The 18,362-nt window shown below is 43.9% G+C and overlaps 1 long non-coding RNA gene and 1 other non-coding gene across 2 annotated transcripts in view; one reads left to right on the forward strand and one right to left on the reverse strand.

Annotated features, from left to right (window-relative positions):
* Positions 1 to 17,334, forward strand: part of LOC129631884 (uncharacterized) — a 44,900-nt gene extending 27,566 nt beyond the window's left edge. Inside the window, exon 3 of the long non-coding RNA XR_008704220.1 lies at positions 17,205 to 17,334. This is a non-coding gene — a long non-coding RNA (uncharacterized LOC129631884). The remainder of the gene's footprint in view (positions 1 to 17,204) is intronic.
* Positions 11,190 to 11,323, reverse strand: LOC129632619 (small nucleolar RNA SNORA43). The gene has a single exon (XR_008704609.1). It is a non-coding gene; the product is annotated as a small nucleolar RNA SNORA43 (small nucleolar RNA).
* Positions 17,335 to 18,362: the final 1,028 nt, after the last annotated feature.

The following is an 18,362-nucleotide window of genomic DNA, read 5'->3' on the forward strand; positions in this document are numbered from 1 at the left end:
ACAGAAACAATATGCACGTACTGACTTTCAGTGACCCTCGGTACAATAGAAGGCAGGAATACTGGAGTGGGTTGCCATTTCCTACTCCAGGGCATCTTCTGGACCCGGGGATTGAACCCGCATCTCTTGCCCCTCCTGCATTGCAGGCGGATTCCTTACCACTGGGCCACCTGGGAAACCCGACAATAAAAGTATTATGCTTCAGCTCTGTGGACTGTATAGTCCATGGGGCCGCAAAGAGTCAGACGCAACTGAGCGACTTGCACTGTAATGTCAATGACTCTAAAGACAGGTCTGTGTTAATTAAATCCACAGGCTTCAGCTAGCTCTAGTACCAGGTATTAATTCAATATTGAATATTTCCCAAATCACAGGAACCTGAATTTTTCTTTCGTTATCTTTCACGTTTTCTTTCACGTTTCTGATAATGTATATATGCACACACTTTCCTTAAGCCAGTTAAATACAGCTCACTTGCAAGTTAGTTGTTACATAAAGACAGAACCAGAGACCTCATAGTTTTGCTGTTTGAATTTTGAAAGGCCTCTTTCCCCCCTTGTCTGGGGACTACAGATGGATCAGGAGGTTCCTGAGAGCCCAAGCGGAAGAGTTACATGTGAAAACAGGAGAGATGGCACTCCTGCTCCTGCAAGTGACCAGAGGCTGGAGCTGCCATGTGGGGCCCACTTGTATTTCAAGATTTAAATGCTCCCTCGTGCCTGCAGTGTCGACAGACAAAACGGCATAAAACCAAGATACCAATGATGAAAACCTAAAGACACATCAAGATATTTGGGGATAAAGGGTATGGGAGTGTAGGTGTAAGGATCAAGAGGGAGGGACAGAAGAAGCTGAAAAAGAGAACAAGACAGCAGGGAAATAAAGGCGAGAACACTGGGACGATAGGACTTCCAGCCACTACATGACTAGGGTCTGAACCGCTGTCACTCTCCTCTCTGGTCAGGGGGATGCTGCTGGACCAGGGTCTGCACAGGGCGAGGCCAGCCTGTCACCCGTCAGAGGGAGCAGGTTCACAGGCCGAGAGGAGTGAGACTGTAGCTGCCCGACATCCACTCTCAGTGAGAGGAGAGAGACATGGACAGATTTCAGGGAGGGAAAGCACTGCCCGAATGAGGGTCTGAGGCCCCAGGGGCCAGGAAGGCAGACTTACAAACACGGTGACGCTGAAGTAAGAAATTCAGGCGGCCACTTGTCACCCATGGGGAAGCTCTGTTCAGTGGGCCCAGAGGTGCCCAGACCCTCTCTTCGGAAGGGGACAGCTGCCCCAAGTTGGGTGCCACTAAGTCTGATACGGACCAGGGTTCCTAGCCTCCTCCTTATCAAGAGAAATTGACTAGAGGTCAGACGTGACGTTCAGGCAAGGCTTTATTGGGGCCCATGCTTGCTTGCTCCCTGGGGGTGGGGGAGCTGGTTCCTTCTGGGAGGGCGGGGGGAGAGGTGTGTCCAGGACTCAGGCCACGGCGGGGCCTGGGTGGTCTGCCCAGCCCTTAGCTGGTGGTGTGTGTGCAGCACCAAGCCCTTCAGAAGCGGCAGCTGGGACTTGTTTGTCTTGGCGCATCTCTCTGTCCATCCTTTGCCCCAGCTGCTTGAGAAGAGGTCTGTCAGGCGCCAGCACTGCAGCCAGGGGTCCCAGGGCCCACCCAGCCTGTCTCAGTTTCACATCCCATCTCTCCCGTACTTTTCCTGAGCTGCTGCTGTTAACATTTATATTCATGTTTATTCCATAAGTGCACTGTTATTTCTTAAACAGGCAATTATGTTTTGAAGAAATAGGTAAGAGATCCCTTATCAGTTTAGCCGTGTAATTGACAGTTCGAAAGATCTCTGTGTCCTTAGGTAGATGCAGGATTCTCTGATGTTACTTTACTTTTGTCTGGACTTCTTTTAACACTTCTTGCAGGATGGGTCTATTTGAGATGAATTATTTTTACTTTGTATTACATTGTAGATATCTTTATCTCACTCAAGGTTTTCTTTTTATTGTGTTAAAATACGCATAACACAAATTTACCATTTATCCACTGTTTAGGGTGCAGTTCAGTTAAATACTTTCACCTTATGTGTAGCCCTCGCTACCCTCCATCCACATAACTCTCTTCATCTTGTAAAACTGAAACTCTGCACCTATTAAATGACTCCTGGTTCTCCCCTCCCCTGGTGACCACCACTGTATATTGTGTCTCTCTGATTTTGACTAATTACAGTATTAATCTCATATAAGTGGAATCATCCAGTATTTGTCTTACTTCTTTTAGCATAATGCCCTCAAGGTTCCTCCATGCTGTAAGCATCTATCAGCACTGCATTTCTTGTAAACGCTGAAAAATGCCAGAGTCTGTGTACACCACCTTTTCCTTATCCATTCACCTGTCAATGGATAGTGGGTTTGCTCCATGTTTTAGCTGTTGTGAATAGTGCTGCAAAGAACATGGGTGTACACATGTGTCTTTGAGACCTTGGTTTCAGTTCCTTTGGGGTATGTACCCAGAAGTCGGATCACATGGTAATTATATTTCTAACTCTTTGAAGAACCTCCACAGTGTTTTCCCCATGGCTGCACGGTTTTACATTCAGACCAGTAGCGCACAAACATTCTAAATTCTCCACATCCTCACCAGGGCCTGCTGTTTTCCGTTTTGTTGTTGTGTTGTTAGCAGCCATCCTGGTGGGTATGAGGGTGTATCTCATCGTGGTTCTCATTTGCTTTTCTGCAGTGATTAGTCATGTTGAGCATTTGTTCATGTGTTTATTGACCATTTGTTCATCTTCTTTGGAGAAAGGACTGTTCAGGTCTTTTGCCCATTTTTGAAAAGTTTGGTTTTTTGTGTGATTGAGTTTTATGGGTTCTCTACATATCCTGGATATTAATCCCTTATCAGATAGATGATTTTAAAATGCTCTGTCTGATCTCATGGGTTGTCTTCTTGCTCTGTTGATGGTGTCTTTTGATGCATTTCTGATGCATCATGAAGTCCAGTTTGTCTGTTTTTGTTGCTGTTGCCTGGGCCTTTATTGTCATAAACAAGAAGTCATCACAAATCCAGTGTTGTAAAGCTTTTTGCCCTGTGTTTTCTTCTAGGAGTTTTATAGTTTGGGGTTGTACATTTAGACTTGATCCACTTTGAGTTGTTTTTTGTATGTGGTGTTAAGTAATTCCAGGTCCAGCTCCATCCTTCTGCAGGGGGATGTTCAGCTTTCACAGCACCGTTTGCTGGGAGGCGGCCTGCTCCCTGTTGAATGGTCCTGGCGTCCTGTGTAGACTCACCTGCCCAGGGGGTGAGGCTTATTCTTGGGGTCTCAGTTCCACTGGTCTATGTGTCTGTCTTGAGGGCAGATGCGCTCGAATCACTGTACCTGTGGAGAAAGCTGTGAAGTCAGGAAATCTATTCTCTAGCTTTGTTCATTTTCAAAATCATTTTGGCTGTTCAGGGTCCCTTGAGACTGGATAGGAATTTTAGAATGATTTTTTTTTAATGTGAAGAAAATATCCTTGGGATTTTGAGAGGACTTGTGTTGAATCTGTAGGTCACTCTGGGTGGTACTGACATCTTGGCAACATGAAATCTTCCAATCCATGATCATGGGCTGTGTGTCCATTTATTTGTCCATTTATTTATGTTTTCTTTAAGTTCTTTTATAGTTTTCACTGTGTAATTCTTTCACTCCCTTCATTAAGTTAACTCCTAAAAATTTTGTGTTTTTTTGAAGTTTTTGTAAAAGAAATTTTCTCAGTCATTTCCTTTTCAGATTGTTCATTTCTTTCTCATCGGCTTTCCCCAGTTTGGTTATGATTTACTTAGGCATGGCTTCCTTTGGGCTTACCTTCTTTAGGGTTTTCTTAGCTTTTTGAATCTTTGGTTTATATCTTTTGCCCAGCTGGAACGTGTTTTTTTAGTTTTTTATTTCCTCAACCTTTTCAGCACCGTCTTTCTTCTCTCCTTCTGTGGCTCCAGTTTCACATGAATGTTAGACCTACTGTTTATGTCCCCCGAGGTACCTATGGATCTGTTCTTTTCTTAAAAATGTTTTTTCACTTTATAATTAAAAGTGAACAATTTCTGTTGATTTCTCTTCAAGTTCACGGACTCCTTCCATTCTGCTATTAAGTGCATACAATGAGTTTATTGTGCTTACTTTATTTTTCAGTTTTAAATTTCAGCTTGGGTTTTCTTTATATCTTTTATGAGATGTTCTATTTTTTAACATTTGTTTGAAGAATGTTAGTGATTGCAGTTTGTGTATTTGCGTAGTCAGTACTTTATCATATTTGTGAGAGAATTCCCACATCCTTGCCATTTTTGCACTGGTATCTGTTGATTGTCTCCCTGTGTGATTGAAATTCTTCTGGTTTTCATATGCTGAAGAGTCTTTTAAATTGTATCCCTTCCCTGACTGTGGGATGCTGGATCTTGTTTAAAAATTATGAAGATAGGTATATTAGTTTTATTGGGCAGCCCACCTGGATAGAGTCAAGCCGTAAGTTCCGGCCTGTGTCTGTGGGCTCCAGCTCAGAGCCTTCCTGGCTTCTCGTCTGTCCCAGAAGTGCATCACACAAGGCAGTCTGTGGTCTGGGTGTGCATGGTCCCTGCTCCAGAGTTTGTCCTGTGCTGATTAGAGACAGACCCACATATGTATGGGTGGGCTGAGCCCTGGAGTGAAAAGATCACCTGGGGACTCAACGTTTCCGAGCTCCTCTCTACCCACAATCTCCTGGTGCTCCTCAGCTCTGCTGTGAACTTGGGTTTGGGTCCATATCCAGGGCTACCTCCTGGGAGAATTGTTGTTTAGTTGCTAAGTCGTGTCTGACTCTTTAGTGACCCTGTAGACAGTAGCCTGCCAAGCTTCTCTGGCTGTGGGATTTCCGAGGCAAGAATACTGGAGCAGGTTACTATTTCCTTCTCCAGGGGATCTTCCCAACCCAGGGATCAAACCCCACATCTCCTGCCTTGCAGGTGGATTCTTCCTTACCACTGAGCCACCAGGGAAGCCTAGTGGGAGGAGAGAGAGAGAAAAAAGCCATGGGAGTTGGCCCCCCTCTTGGTCTCAGAGCTGCTCTCAGCAGAAAAAAATTTCCATTCCTCAGTATTGGCCCTCCTGGGCCCCACCTCACCACCCAGCTCCTTTAGCAGCTACTGCCAGTCCCACCACAGAGTTGCCTGGACTGGGACATTAGAAGTTGGAGAAGAAGGAACAGGGGATTACCGTGCTCAGTCTGAGCATTAGGAATCCCCACTTTCCCTCCTCCAGCCCGCAGTGTTTTGTCCTGGATCTCAGATCGTGTTAAATTCAAGCTGGGTGACCCTGCAAGAAAAGACAGTTGTAGACATAGGGCTGGGTCGGCAGTACCTGAGGTCCATGTCTCCCAGCTCTGTCCACTAGCTGTGCTCCTTTCTGCTCAAGTTCAGCGCTGTATCGGCAGAGGAGGAGGGTGGAGTGTGTTGGCTCCGTCTCACCTGGGGGTCATGACTCTGACCCTCTGGTTGTGGTGCTGGCCTCAGGGATGTCCTCGGGCATCCCTGCTCTGGTGCCTCAGCGCAGGGGCTCAGTGGGCGCCCTTCCCGCATGCTTCTGTTGCTAATTCTGTGGTGCATTAGCTCCATTTTTTTCTATTAAGTTCCTCAGGGTATGTTCTGATTTTTCTTGTAACCTCTTCTGTGACTATTTATGAGTGTGGTATCTAATTTCCACATAATTTTTGTATTTTCCAAATTCTCACCTGTTACTGATTTCTGATTTTATTCCGTTGTGGTTGGAATGGAATAAAACGGAATGGTATACTTTATCTCAGTACTGAGCCTTGATTTATGGCCTAACCGATGGTCTTTCTTGGAAAATATTCCTTGTGCACTTGAGAAGAATGAGTGTTTAGAAGTCTCATTGGTTTATGGTGTCGAGTATTCTGTTTCCTCATTGATGTTCTGCCTACCTACTCCATCCATACGAAAAACGAGAGTGCCGTCTCCAGCCGTGACTGCTGTCTGTCTAGTTCTCCTTTCTAGAGTGCCAGTTTTTGCTGAGTCTCTTGTAGGTAGCGTGTATGTATGTGTGTATATGTGTGTGTGTGCGCACGCACACGTGCACATGCTCAGTCCCTCACTCGTGTCCGACCGCAACTTTGTGGACTATAGCCCGCTAGGCTCCTCTGTCCATTGTGTTTTCCAGGCAAGAATACTGGAGTGGATTGCTATTTCCTTCTCCAGAGGAACTTCCTGACCCAGAGATCAAACTCCAGGGGATAACAAATAGTTGAGTCATAATCTTTTTAAAATTAATTCTGCCAGTCTCTACCTTTTAATTGGAGAATTTTAACTCACGCACATTTAATTACTAACAAGGCTTCCGACATTTTACTGTTTTTATGTGTTGTTAACTGTTTTCTTTGTCAGTTCCTCCATCACTGCCTTCTTTTGTTTCATATTTTCTAGTATTCCTTGTAAATTCCTATTTCTTTTACTGTATATTAAAAAAAATTGGTGTGGGGCTTACAATCAACATCTTCACTAAAACACTGTAGCTTAAGTGAACGGTAAGGGATTTCCATAGTATCCAAAAGCTTTGCTCCAACATAGCTGTCTCCTTCCTGCCTTTGTGCTGCAAATTACACACAAATCACATCTTTATACATTATACATGCATGAACAGTTTTATAATTACTGCTTTGTGTAGCTGTCGTCTAAATAGAGCAGAAGTTTAAAACAGAAGTGCATCCATACTGTCTTCTATGTTTGTCCATAGAGTTGCTTTTGCAGTGTCTTTTTATTTATTCCTGTAAGTTCAAGTTACTGTTGTTTTTCATTTGAGCCAGAGGGGCTCTTTTTTGGTATCACTTGAAGGGCAGATATGCTAGCAATGAGCTCTCTGCTTTTGTCTATCTGGAAGTGGCCTACCGTCGCCTTTGTTTTTTGGATAGTTCCACCAGGTACAGAAGTCTTGGTTGGCAGCCTTTTAGTGCCTTGAATATGTCATCCCACTGCCTTCTGGCCTCCGTGGTTTCTGATAAGAAATCAGCTGTAAATCCTACTGGAGGTCTATCCTGAGGGCTAAAATGACTTCTCATGCTACTTTCAAGATTCTTTGTTTTTTTAGCTTTTGACAATAAGATCTTGATGCATCCAGGTATGGATCTCTTATCCTCCCTATAGTTCATTGAACTTCTTGAAGATTGTTTTTTCCAATAAATTTGGGTAAGTTTTGGCCATTATTTCTTCACATATTCTTTCTGCCCTGTTGTCTCTGTCTAGGATTCCCACTGTGAATAAGTTGGTACACTTGATAACAACCACTGGTCTCAGGCTCTTTTTATTCAGTCTTTTTCTTTCTTTTCCTCAAACAGACCATCTTAATTGACTTAACTCCAAATTTTCTGACTCTTCTACCAATTCAAATTCAGCTTTTGTACTTTCCAATTACAGAATTTCCCCTTGGGTCTTTTTTTAAAAGTGTTTATTTATTTGGCAGTGTTGGGTCTTAGTTGCAGTATGCAGGATCCTTGTTGTGGCATGTGAGATCTTTTAATTGTGGCATGTGGAATATTTAATTGCAGCATGTGGAATCTAGTTCCCTGACCAGGGATTGAACCCAGCCCCACTGTGTTGGAAATGGCAGTCTTAGCCACTGGACCACCAGGCAAGTCCCTCCCCTTGGGTCTTTGAACATTTTGATTCTCTCTCTTTATTGGTATCCTCTATTTGTTAAGATAGCCATTCTCTTAACTGTCACATTAATTATTTAGGCATGATTTCCTTTAGCATTTGTATAAAACTTATAAAAACTGGTTCTTTACTTTGATGTATTAGGGTTCTCCAAGGAAACAGAATCATTAGAAGATATTATGTATAGATGGGTAGATAGGTAGGTTTTAGGACTTGGTTTCTATGATTGTGGAGGCTGGCAGGCCAAAGACCCAGGGATGAGTGGATGCTGCATTTGCATTTTAAAGAATTCTGGGGCTGGTTCCCCTCCTCTCTATGGGGTTCAGTCATTTTCCGTTAAGGCCTTGAAGCAACTGGGTGGCAACTTGCTGTGAGCCCCATAATATCTACTTTACTCAGCCTCTAGTGATTTACAGTAGATATTAACCTCATCTAAAATATCCTCGCAGAAGCATCTAGAGGGATATTTGGCTGAATTTCTGGGTACTGTGGCCTAGCCACAGACATAAAATTAACCATCTTCCCCTTTGTCTCTTTCTTTCTGGCCCTACCTGTCAGCATTGATACCCTTGGTCACATCCTGAGGGTCTCTGGAACTGCTCATTTTCCTTCATTCTTTTTTTTCTGGTCCTCACATTATGATAATCTCAGTTGACGTGTCTTCAGGTTTGCTGGTTCTTCTCACTCAAGGGCTTCCCTTGTAGCTCAGCTGGTAAAGAAATCTGCCTGCTGTGCAGGAGACCTGGGTTCAATTCCTGGGTTAGGAAGATCCCCTGGAGAAGGGAAAGGCTACCCACTCCAGTATTTCAGCCTGGAGAATTCCATGGACTGTATAGTCCACGGGGTCTCAAAGAGTCAGACACAACTGAGCAACTTTTACTTTCTTTCTGCCCACTCAAATTCTGTTAATGTACTTCCAACTGAAGAATTTGTTTTCTTTTTAAAATAATTTTTCTCTTTACTAGTATTCTCTTGATGAGAACCATTCTGTCATATTAATTCCTTAGACATAGTTTCATTTAGTTCTTTGAACCTGATTTTTGAAAGCTGACTTTGTCTTATCTAGTATGTTTAACATTTGAGCATACTCAGAGATAGTATCTATTAGTTTCTTTTTGAAAACTTTCCTAGTTTATGGGCCATACTTTGTTCCTTTGTATAACTAAGTTTCTGTTCAAAAGTATTCATTTTAAATAACATCAGTATAATGTGGTGACTCAAGAAATCAGTTTCCTGTTCCCCAGACTTTCTGTCTCCCTTCTGTGTTTAGTGACTTTCCTGAAAGGATTCTGTAAAGTCTGAGACCCTGCTGCATATGGGTCAGGAGGTCTCTGTACTCTTAGCTTGTTGCTCAGCTGATGACTAGACAGAGATGTCTGTGATCCAGAAGTCATCTCCCATTTACCTAAAGGCTCTTAAATTCCCTCAGGCCTCACGAGATCTCAGGGTTCTGTTATTTCCTACATGTGCACACAGACCTGCACATATGCATGGCCTTCTGTGTTCCCAGGGGTATGTCAGAGCATTGAAGAGTATTCGGGGCATGTTATTCCCCAGGTCTCCCCCCCCCCAAATTGATATGTATGTATGTATGTATGTATGTATGTGTCTGTACATATATGTATGTGTGTATATTATATGTGCATGTGTATATGTGTGAATGTGTATGCAATTATATTGTGTGTACATATGTGTACTGGGTGTATATTATATATGTCTGCATGTGCATGTGTATACATGTGTGTATATGTATGAATTGTGTGTACACATGTTACATGTGTTCACATACACATGTGTGTGTTGTGTGTGGGTGTGTGTGTATGTATGTACATGTGTGTGCATATGTATTGTGTACATGTGGGTGTATTGTGTGTACATGTATATGTGTGTGTGCATGTGTGTGTTATGTGTGGATGCATGCATGTGTGTGTGCACACATGTGTGTCTGTATCTGTGTTTTTCTTGAAGTATAGTTGACTTACAATGTTGTATTATTAACTGCTGTCAGCAAAATGTTTCAGTCATATACAGAGAGATGTGCATTCTTTTATTGTATTCTTTTCCATTATGGTTTATCATAGGACACTGAATATAGTTCTCTGTGCTGTACAGTGGGACCTTATTTATCCATTCCATATATAATAGTTTGCATCTGCTAACTCCAGCCTCCTGCTCCATCCCTCCTCCAGCCCCCATCCCCTTGGCAAACACTAGTGTGTGCTCTGTATCTGTGATTCTGGTTGTTTCACAGACAGCTTCGTGCTGTCGTATTTTAGATGACACACATTAAGTGATATCATATGGTATTTGGTTTTTTGTTACTTCACTTATGATGATAATCTCTAGTTGCCATCAGTGTTGTCATTATTCATTCTTTTTTATGCCTGAGTAGTATTTCATTGCATATACTAAATACATGTATATATCTCACATGTTCTTTATCCATTCATCTGCTGATGGACATTGAGGTTTCTTCCATGTCTTGGCTACTGTGAATAGGCTGCTATGAACATAGTGGCTGATGTATCTTAATTCTTTGAATTACAGTTTTGTTTGGATATATACCCAGGGGCAGGATTGCTGGATGATGAGAAACCTCTGTACTGTTTTCCACAGTGGCTGCAGCAGCTCACATTCCCACTAACAGTGCAGGAGGGTCCCCTTTGCCCCTCACCCTCTCCAGCATTTGTTTTTAACTTGGCTGTACTGGGTCTTCGCTGCAGTATGTGGGATACTTGTTGTGTCACGTGGGATCTTTCATCGCAGCGTGCCGACTCTCTATCTGTGGTGTGTGGCTCAGGAGTTGCGGCACACGGGCATCAGAGCCAGCATTTGTTTTGTGCTTTTTAATGATGGCCATCCTGACCAGTGTGAGGTGGTACCTCACTGTCGTTTTGATTTGCACTTCTCTGACCACTAGTGATGTTGAGCATGTTTTCATGTCCCTATTGGCCATCTGTATTTCTTCTCTGGAGAGATGTCTATGTGGGTCTAATGTCCTCTTTTCAATTGGGTGGTTTGTTTTTTGTTGTTGAGTTGTATGAGCTGTTTGTATCTTTTGGAAATTAAATCCTTGTTGGTCGCATCATTTGCAAATATTTTTTCCTATTCTGTAGATTGTCTTTTTGTTTTATGGTTACCTTTGCTGTACAAAACTTTGATTGGGTCTCATTTGTTTATTTTTCTTTTCTATTTCCTTAGGAGACTGACGTTAAGAAAACTTTAGTAAGATTTATGTCAGAGAACGTTTTGCCTGTGCTCTCATCTAGGAGTTTTATGGTATCTTATATGTAAGTCTTTAAGCCATTTTGAGTTTATTTTTGTGAATGGTGAGAGAGTGTGTTCTCAATAACTTCATTGATTTACATGTAGCTGTCCAGCTTTTTTTAACACTTGTTGAAGACACTTTTTCCCACTTCCCATATTGGTGCCTCCTTTGTCAAAGCTTGATTTGTGTGGGTTTCTTTCTGGGTTCTGGATTCTGTTCCACTGAGTCTTTTTTTTTTTTTTTTCCACTGATGTCCGGCTACAAACCATTCTTAGTGCCCACAGTTCTGAGCACTGAGCGTAGAAATAGCCGCTTCCTCTCTGCCCCAACGGCACAGGCACAGCAGGGCGGCCGCACCCGTGGTGCCGGCAAGTCCGGCATCTGCAGGGCAGTTCCACTGAGTCTTATGTCTTGTTTTTTGCCAGTGCCACACTGTTTTTATTACTGTAGCTTTGTGGTATTGTCTGAAGTCTGGAAGGGTTATGCCTCCTGTTGTGTTCTTTTTCCTCAGGTTTGCTGTGGCGATTCTGGGTCTTTTATGGTTCCATATGAATTTCAGGATTACTTTGTTCTAGTTCTGTGAAAAGCGTCATGGGTAATTTGACAGAAATCACATTAAACCTGTAGATTGCTCCAAGTAATATGACCATTTTAACAATATTCTTCCAATCGAAGAGCATGGGATATCTATTTCTTTGAATCATCTTTGATTCCCTTTATCAATGTTACAGGTCTCAGTGTATAAGTCTTTCACCTCCTTGGTCAGGTTTATTCCCAAACACTTTATTGTGGGGAGTGCAGCTTTAAAAGATATTGCGGGACTTCCCTGGCAGTTCAGTGCACTCCCACGACAAGGTACATGGGTCTGATCCCTGGTCAGGGGACTAAGGTGCTCGCATGCTGCGTGGCATGGCAAAACAAATGAGCAGTTACTGTTTAAATACCCTTTCTGCTATTTCATTGTTGATGTGAAGAATGCAACCCATTTCTGTATGTTAATCTTGTATCCCGCCTACCTTGCTGAATTTGTTCATCAGTTCTAGTAGTTTTTGCGTGAAGTCTAGGGTTTTCAGTATACAGTAGCATATCATGTGCATATAGTGACTTTTACCTCTTCCCTTCCAGTTTGGGTGCCTTTCCTTTTTCTTTTATTATTGCTGTAGTTACGGCGTCCAGTCTTCTGTGTTGAATACAAGAGGTGACAGTGGGCGTCCTTATTTTGCTCCAGATTTCAGTGGGAACCCTTTCAGCTTTTCATGATTGTTATTATGTTGGCTGTGGGTTTGTCATCAGTTCAGTTCAGTCGCTCAGTCGTGTCCGACTCTTTGTGATCCCATGGACCGCAGCACGCCAGGCCTCCCTGTCCATCACCAACTCCCAGAGTCCACCCAAACCCATGTCCATTGAGTCGGTGATGCCATCCAACCATCTCATCCTCTGTCATCCCCTTCTCCTCCTGCCCTCAATCGTTCCCAGCATCAGAGTCTTTTCAAATGAGTCAGCTTTTTGCATCAGGTGACCAAAGTATTGGTGTTTCAGCTTCAGCATCAGTCCTTCCAATGAATATTCTAGACTGATTTCCTTTAGGACGGACTGGATGCATCTCCTTGCAGTCCAAGGGACTCTCAAGAGTCTTCTCCAACACCACAGTTCAAAAGCATCAATTCTTCGGCGCTCAGCCTTCTTCACAGTCCAACTCTCACATCCATACATGACTACTGGAAAAACCATAGGCTTGACTAGATGGACCTTTGTTGACAAAGTGATGTCTCTGCTTTTGAATATGCTATCTAGGTTGGTCATAAGTTTGCTTCCAAGGAGTAAGCGTCTTTTAATTTCATGGCTGCAGTCACCATCTGCAGTGATTTTGGAGCCCAGAAAAATAAAGTCAGCCACTGTTTCCATTGTTTCCCCATCTATTTCCCATGAAGTGATGGGACTGGATGCCATGATCTTAGTTTTCTGAACGTTAAGGTTTAAGCCAACTTTTTCACCCTCCTCTTTCACTTTCATCAAGAGGCTTTTTAGTTCCTCTTCACTTTCTGCCATAAGGGTGGTGTCATCTGCATATCTGAGGTTATTGATATTTCTCCCGGCAATCTTGATTCCAGCTTGTGCTTCTTCCAGCCCAGCGTTTCTCATGATGTACTCTGCATAGAAGTTAAATAAGCAGGGTGACAATATACAGCCTTGATGTACTCCTTTTCCTATTTGGAACCAGTCTGTTGTTCCATGTCCAGTTCTAACTGTTGCTTCCTGACCTGCATACAGGTTTCTCAAGAGGCAGGTCAGGTGGTCTGGTAGTCCCATCTATTTCAGAATTTTCCACAGTTTATTGTCATAAATAGCTTTAAAAAATACATACATACATATATATATATTTGCTGTTGTTGTCACGCTGGGTCCTGTGGCTGTGCACGGGCTTCCCACTGTGGCGCTTCTCTTGTGGAGCAGGGCCTCAGCTGTGCGGCCTCAGTGGCTGCGACACAGGGGCTTGGTTGCCCTGAGGCATGTGCATGCGGGATCTTCCTGGACCAGGGGTCAAACCAGTGTCCCCGTCATTGCAAAGTGGATTCTTAACCACTGGACCATCAAGGAAGCCTCATAAATAGCGTTTATTATATTGAGGTATGGTCCCCCCATACTCACTTTGCTAAGAGTTTTTGTCATGAATCGATGTTGAATTGTGTCAAATGCCTTTCTGCATCTGTTGAGACGATTGTGTTTTTGTCTTTTATGTGGTGTATCACATTGACTGATTTACCTATATTGAACCATCCTTAAGAACCTGCGATGAATCTCGCTTGGTTTTGGCTTGTTCTTTTTATGTGTTGTTCGATTTGGTTTGCTCATTTTGTTAAGGATTTTTCCATCTTTGTTCATCAAAGACATTGGCCTGTAATTGTGTTTGTCTGGTTTTGGTATCAGGGTAATGGTGGCTTCAGAGCATGTCTTTGAGAGTGTTCCCTCCTCTTCTTTTTTGGGGGGAAAGAGTTTGACAAGAATCAGTATAAGTTCTTTATATGTTTGGTAGAATTCACCTCTGGAGCCATCTGGTTCTGGACTTACATTTGTAGGGGTTTTTTTTCTTTTTTTTTTTTTTTTGGCAGCGCTGGGTGTTTGTTGCCGCATAGAGCAGGGGCTACTCTCTAATTGTGGTACTTGGGCTTCTCACTACGGCACATGGGCTAAATAGCTGTGGCTCCTGGCCTCTGGAGCACAGGCTCAGTAGCTGTGGCTTAATTGCTCCACGGCATGTGGGATCTTTCCGAATCAGAGGTCAAACCCATGTCTCCTGCATTGGCAGGTGGATTATTTGTTACTGAGCCACCAGGGAAGCCTGGGAGTTGTTTTTTTTTTTTTCTAATTATGGACTCTTTTTCACTTCAAATGATTGGTCTCTTCAAATTATGTTTCTTCTTCAGTTTTGGTGGACTGTGTATTTCTAGAAACTTGTCCATTTCTCTTAGGTTGTCAAATTTGTTAGCATATAACTGCACGTAGTGTCTCCTTGCGGTTTCTCTGTTTCTGTGGTAGGAGCTGTTATGCTTTCTGCTTTTGTTCATTTGGGTCCTCGCTTTTCTTGGTACGCCTGGTCAGAGCTGTCAGTCTTGTTTATCCTTAAAGAGAAACAACTCTCTATTGATTTTTTTCTGTTTTTTAAATACCTACTTCCTCTCTGATGTTTATTTTCTTCCTTGTGCTGACTTTAGTTTTTGTTTGTTCTTCTAATTCTTTTAAGCGGTAGGTTCGATTGTTTAAGATCTGTCTTGTTTTGGGAGGAAGACCAGTATCACTGTGAACTTCCTCCTAAGAACTTCTTTTACTACATTCTGTAGCTTTTGTATGGTTGTAGTTTCATTTTTCTCAAGGTATTTTTAAATTTCCTCTGATTTCATCATTGACCTATTTTTTAAAAACAGATCACCTATCTGTGGCTGTGTGGGGTCTCTGCTGTGTGGGCTTCTCTAGTTGCCGCGAGTGGGAGCTGCACAGTTGTGGTGTGTGGGCTTCTCACGCAGTGGCCGCCCCTCCGTGGAGCGCAGCTCCAGGCACTGGGCTCAGTAGTTGCCGTGCATGGGCTCGGTGTTTGAGGTTCATGGGCTTAGCTGCTCCACAGCATGTGGGATCTTCTTGGACCAGGGATCAAACCTGAGTGCCCTGCGTTGGCCAGCGGAGTCTTAACCACTCCAAGTCCTGACCCATTGGTTTTCCAGCAGCATGTTGTTTAGCCTCCATGTGATTTTTTTCCCCCCTCCTTTCTTTCATTTCTGATGTCTGAGCTTATTTATTTGTTACTCTTAGAATATCTCATTTTTGACTGGGCTCAGGTAGACACTATCAGAGAGGACAGCCTCCTCCTCTTGGCAGTCTACTCCTGGCATTTTTCTTTGGCCTCCTTCATCCTCTTGGCCAAGAACTTAGCATATTCTGCAGCCTCTTCCTTATTTTCCAATACGCTGATTTGCTGCAGAATGGAGTGAAGTAGAAAGACACTGAACCTCGGGTGCGTTGATGGTTTCTTACCTTCTCTGTTTAGGAGCTTTCTCACAGTGTCCTGGAGGACATCACGTTACTTAGAGATTGAAAAATCTGTAGATTGTGCAGCTTTGGGGGCCCCAGGCAGTGAGGTACAGTAGTGTCAGGGAGTCCAGGAATATTTCTCTACCCCTCCTTTTTTTAAACAATGACCAAATTGAGAGCACTCAGGTTGGCATCCAGAATGGTACAGACTGGGACAGGAACGCCCCTCACTCAGTGCCAGGCAGGCTCAGAAGCCTCGTTTATCATCCCCACCACTGACTCAGACCACATGACCTTCCTGTGTTCTTCACCCAGAGGGTCAGCAGCAACTTCTTTGGCCACACGCTTTTCATAAAAGGTGCAAAGTGTTATTCATCATCCACCAGCAAAGAGATGTTCAGCTTCGTCCTGAAATGGTGAAATGCCTCCAAAGTGCCACAGAAAAGAGTGGTCATTTATTTTTCTGTGGTCAATTTGAGTTTCATGCCATTGTGGTCAGAAAAGATGCTTGGGGGTAATTTCTGTCCTCTTAAATGTGTTGAGACTTGTTTTATGCCCTGGTATGTGGTCCTAGCAGCTTCCCAGGTGGGGCTAGCGGTAAAGAATCTGTCTGCCAATGCAGGAGGTGCAAGAGACATGGGTTTGCTCCCTGAGTCGGAAAGCTCCTCTGGAGAAGGGCAAGGCAATCCACTCCAGTATTCTTGCTGGGGAAATCCTATGGACAGAGGAGCCTGACGGGCAACAGTCCATAGGGTTGCAAAGAGTCGGACACGACTGCAGTGATGCAGCACGCATGGCACATGCAGTGCTACCGACTGTTCCGTGTGTGCACTCGGATGTGTATTCAGGGTTTGGGGATGTAATGTCCTGAAAAGATCAACTAAAGTCTGTTTTCTTGTGTCATTTGGGATCTCTACTGCTTCACTGATTCTCTGTTGAGGATCTATCCATTGGTGTAAATGGGGGTGTTCAAGTTTCCTACTATTACTGTATTCCTCTCAATTTCTCCCTTTACGTGTTAGTACCATTGTTGTTCAGTCACTAAATTGTGTCCGATTCTTTGCAACCCCATGAACTGCAACAGGCCAGGCTTCCCTGTCCTTCACTATCTCCCGGAGTTTGCTCAAACTCATGTCCATTGAGTTGGTGATAGCATTCAACCATCTTGTCCTCTGTCCTCCGCTTCTCCTCCCGCCTTCAGTCATTCCCAGCATCAGGGCCTTTTCCAATGAGTCAGCTCTTTGCACCAGGTGGCCAAAGTATTGGAGCCTGAGCTTCAGCATTGGTGTTCCAACAAATATTCAGGGTTGATTTCCTTTAAAAGGATTGACTGGTTTGATCTCCTTGCAGTCCAAGGGACTCTCAAGAGTCTTCTCCAACACCACATTTCAAAAGCATCAATTCTTTGGTGCTCAGATTTCCTTATGATCCAACTCTCACATCCATACATGACTACAAACTGTAGTTTTGACTAGATGGAACTTTGTTGGCAAAGTAATGTCTCTGCTTTTTAATATGCCACCTAGGTTTGTCATAACTTTCCTTCCAGGAAGCAAGCAACTTTCAATTTCATGACTGCAGTCACCACCCGCAGTGATTTTGGAGCCCAGGAAAATAAAGTGTGTCAAATTTTGTCTGATTTTGACTCCTCAGAAGTATGTCATATAAGTGAAATTGTCCAGTATTTGTCTTATTTCATTTAGTATAAGTCCTTAAGGTTCACTCTTTTCTTTTTAAAGGCTGAAAAACGACTCCACCCTCTCCTCATGCATCCGCCTGCCGGTGGATAGCTCGGGCTGACCCCATGTTGTAGCTGTTTTGAACAGTGCTGTAGTCAACACTGGGGTGGAGACGTGTCTTTGAAACCTTGCTTTCAGTTCCTGGGGCGTATGTTCCTAGAAGTTGGATCCCTGGATCATATGTTACATTTCTTGAAGAACCTCCAGTGTTCTCCATCACGGCTGCACCATTTTTCATTCCCACCAGCAGTGGAGGAGGGTCCCACTTTCTGCACATCCTCACCAGCACCTGCACAGCCATCCTGATGGGTGTAAGGGGGTATCTCATCGTGGTTCTCATTTGCTTTTCCCCAGGGATTAGTCATGTTGAGCATTTGTTCGTGTGTTTATTGACCATTTGTTCATCTTCTTTGGAGACAGGATTGTTCAAGTCTTTTGCCCATTTTTTAATAGAATTTTTTTTTTTTTTTAATGGTTGAGTGTTACGGCTTCTCTACATATCCTGAAATTTAATTCCTTTTGGTTCTCTGGGTCCCACCCATGCACAGGCATGCAGATGACAGCATCTGTGACGTTTGTCTTTTGTGGCTGGGAGTCACGTCATTGTGGTTCAGACATGCCAGAACACGGGGGGTGCACTTCTGCACAGGCTCGTTGGTGCAGAACCAGCACCTGCAGCAGGTGGGGCCCACACCAGGTGCAGGATCTCCATGGGGGTGGCCTGAAGGTGCTGAGGCCAGGATGGGCCAGGTGAACAGGTGTGGCCTAATTCCTGATGTTGAGAAAGGTGCTGGGCGATGAGGGGGAACACAAAGTTGGGGGGCTGGTGAGAGCTTAGGCCAGGGAGCCCACAAAGAGGAAATTGAATGGGGATGTGTCTGCAGCTCCCACCCCTACCAGGTATAGAAAAGCACTGGAGTGGGGGGTCAAGGTGCCCAAGGATACGCCCAAAGGCCAGGCTGACCCCAGCTTGGCCCTGCTGCCTACAATGTTGCCTTCCACCTTGGGCCAGCCATTGGACAGGGCATTGTGAACTGAGTGGGCAGGGCACCTCTGCTCAGAAGACACCCCTGGCCTGAGAGGAGCACAGACCCCAAGACGTAATGAGCCCAGATCTCTGACTCATAGAGATCAGAGTATGTGATTTCAGGTGGGACC

This window comes from Bubalus kerabau, chromosome 17 (assembly GCF_029407905.1).
Source record: "Bubalus kerabau isolate K-KA32 ecotype Philippines breed swamp buffalo chromosome 17, PCC_UOA_SB_1v2, whole genome shotgun sequence".
NCBI lineage: Eukaryota > Metazoa > Chordata > Mammalia > Artiodactyla > Bovidae > Bubalus > Bubalus kerabau.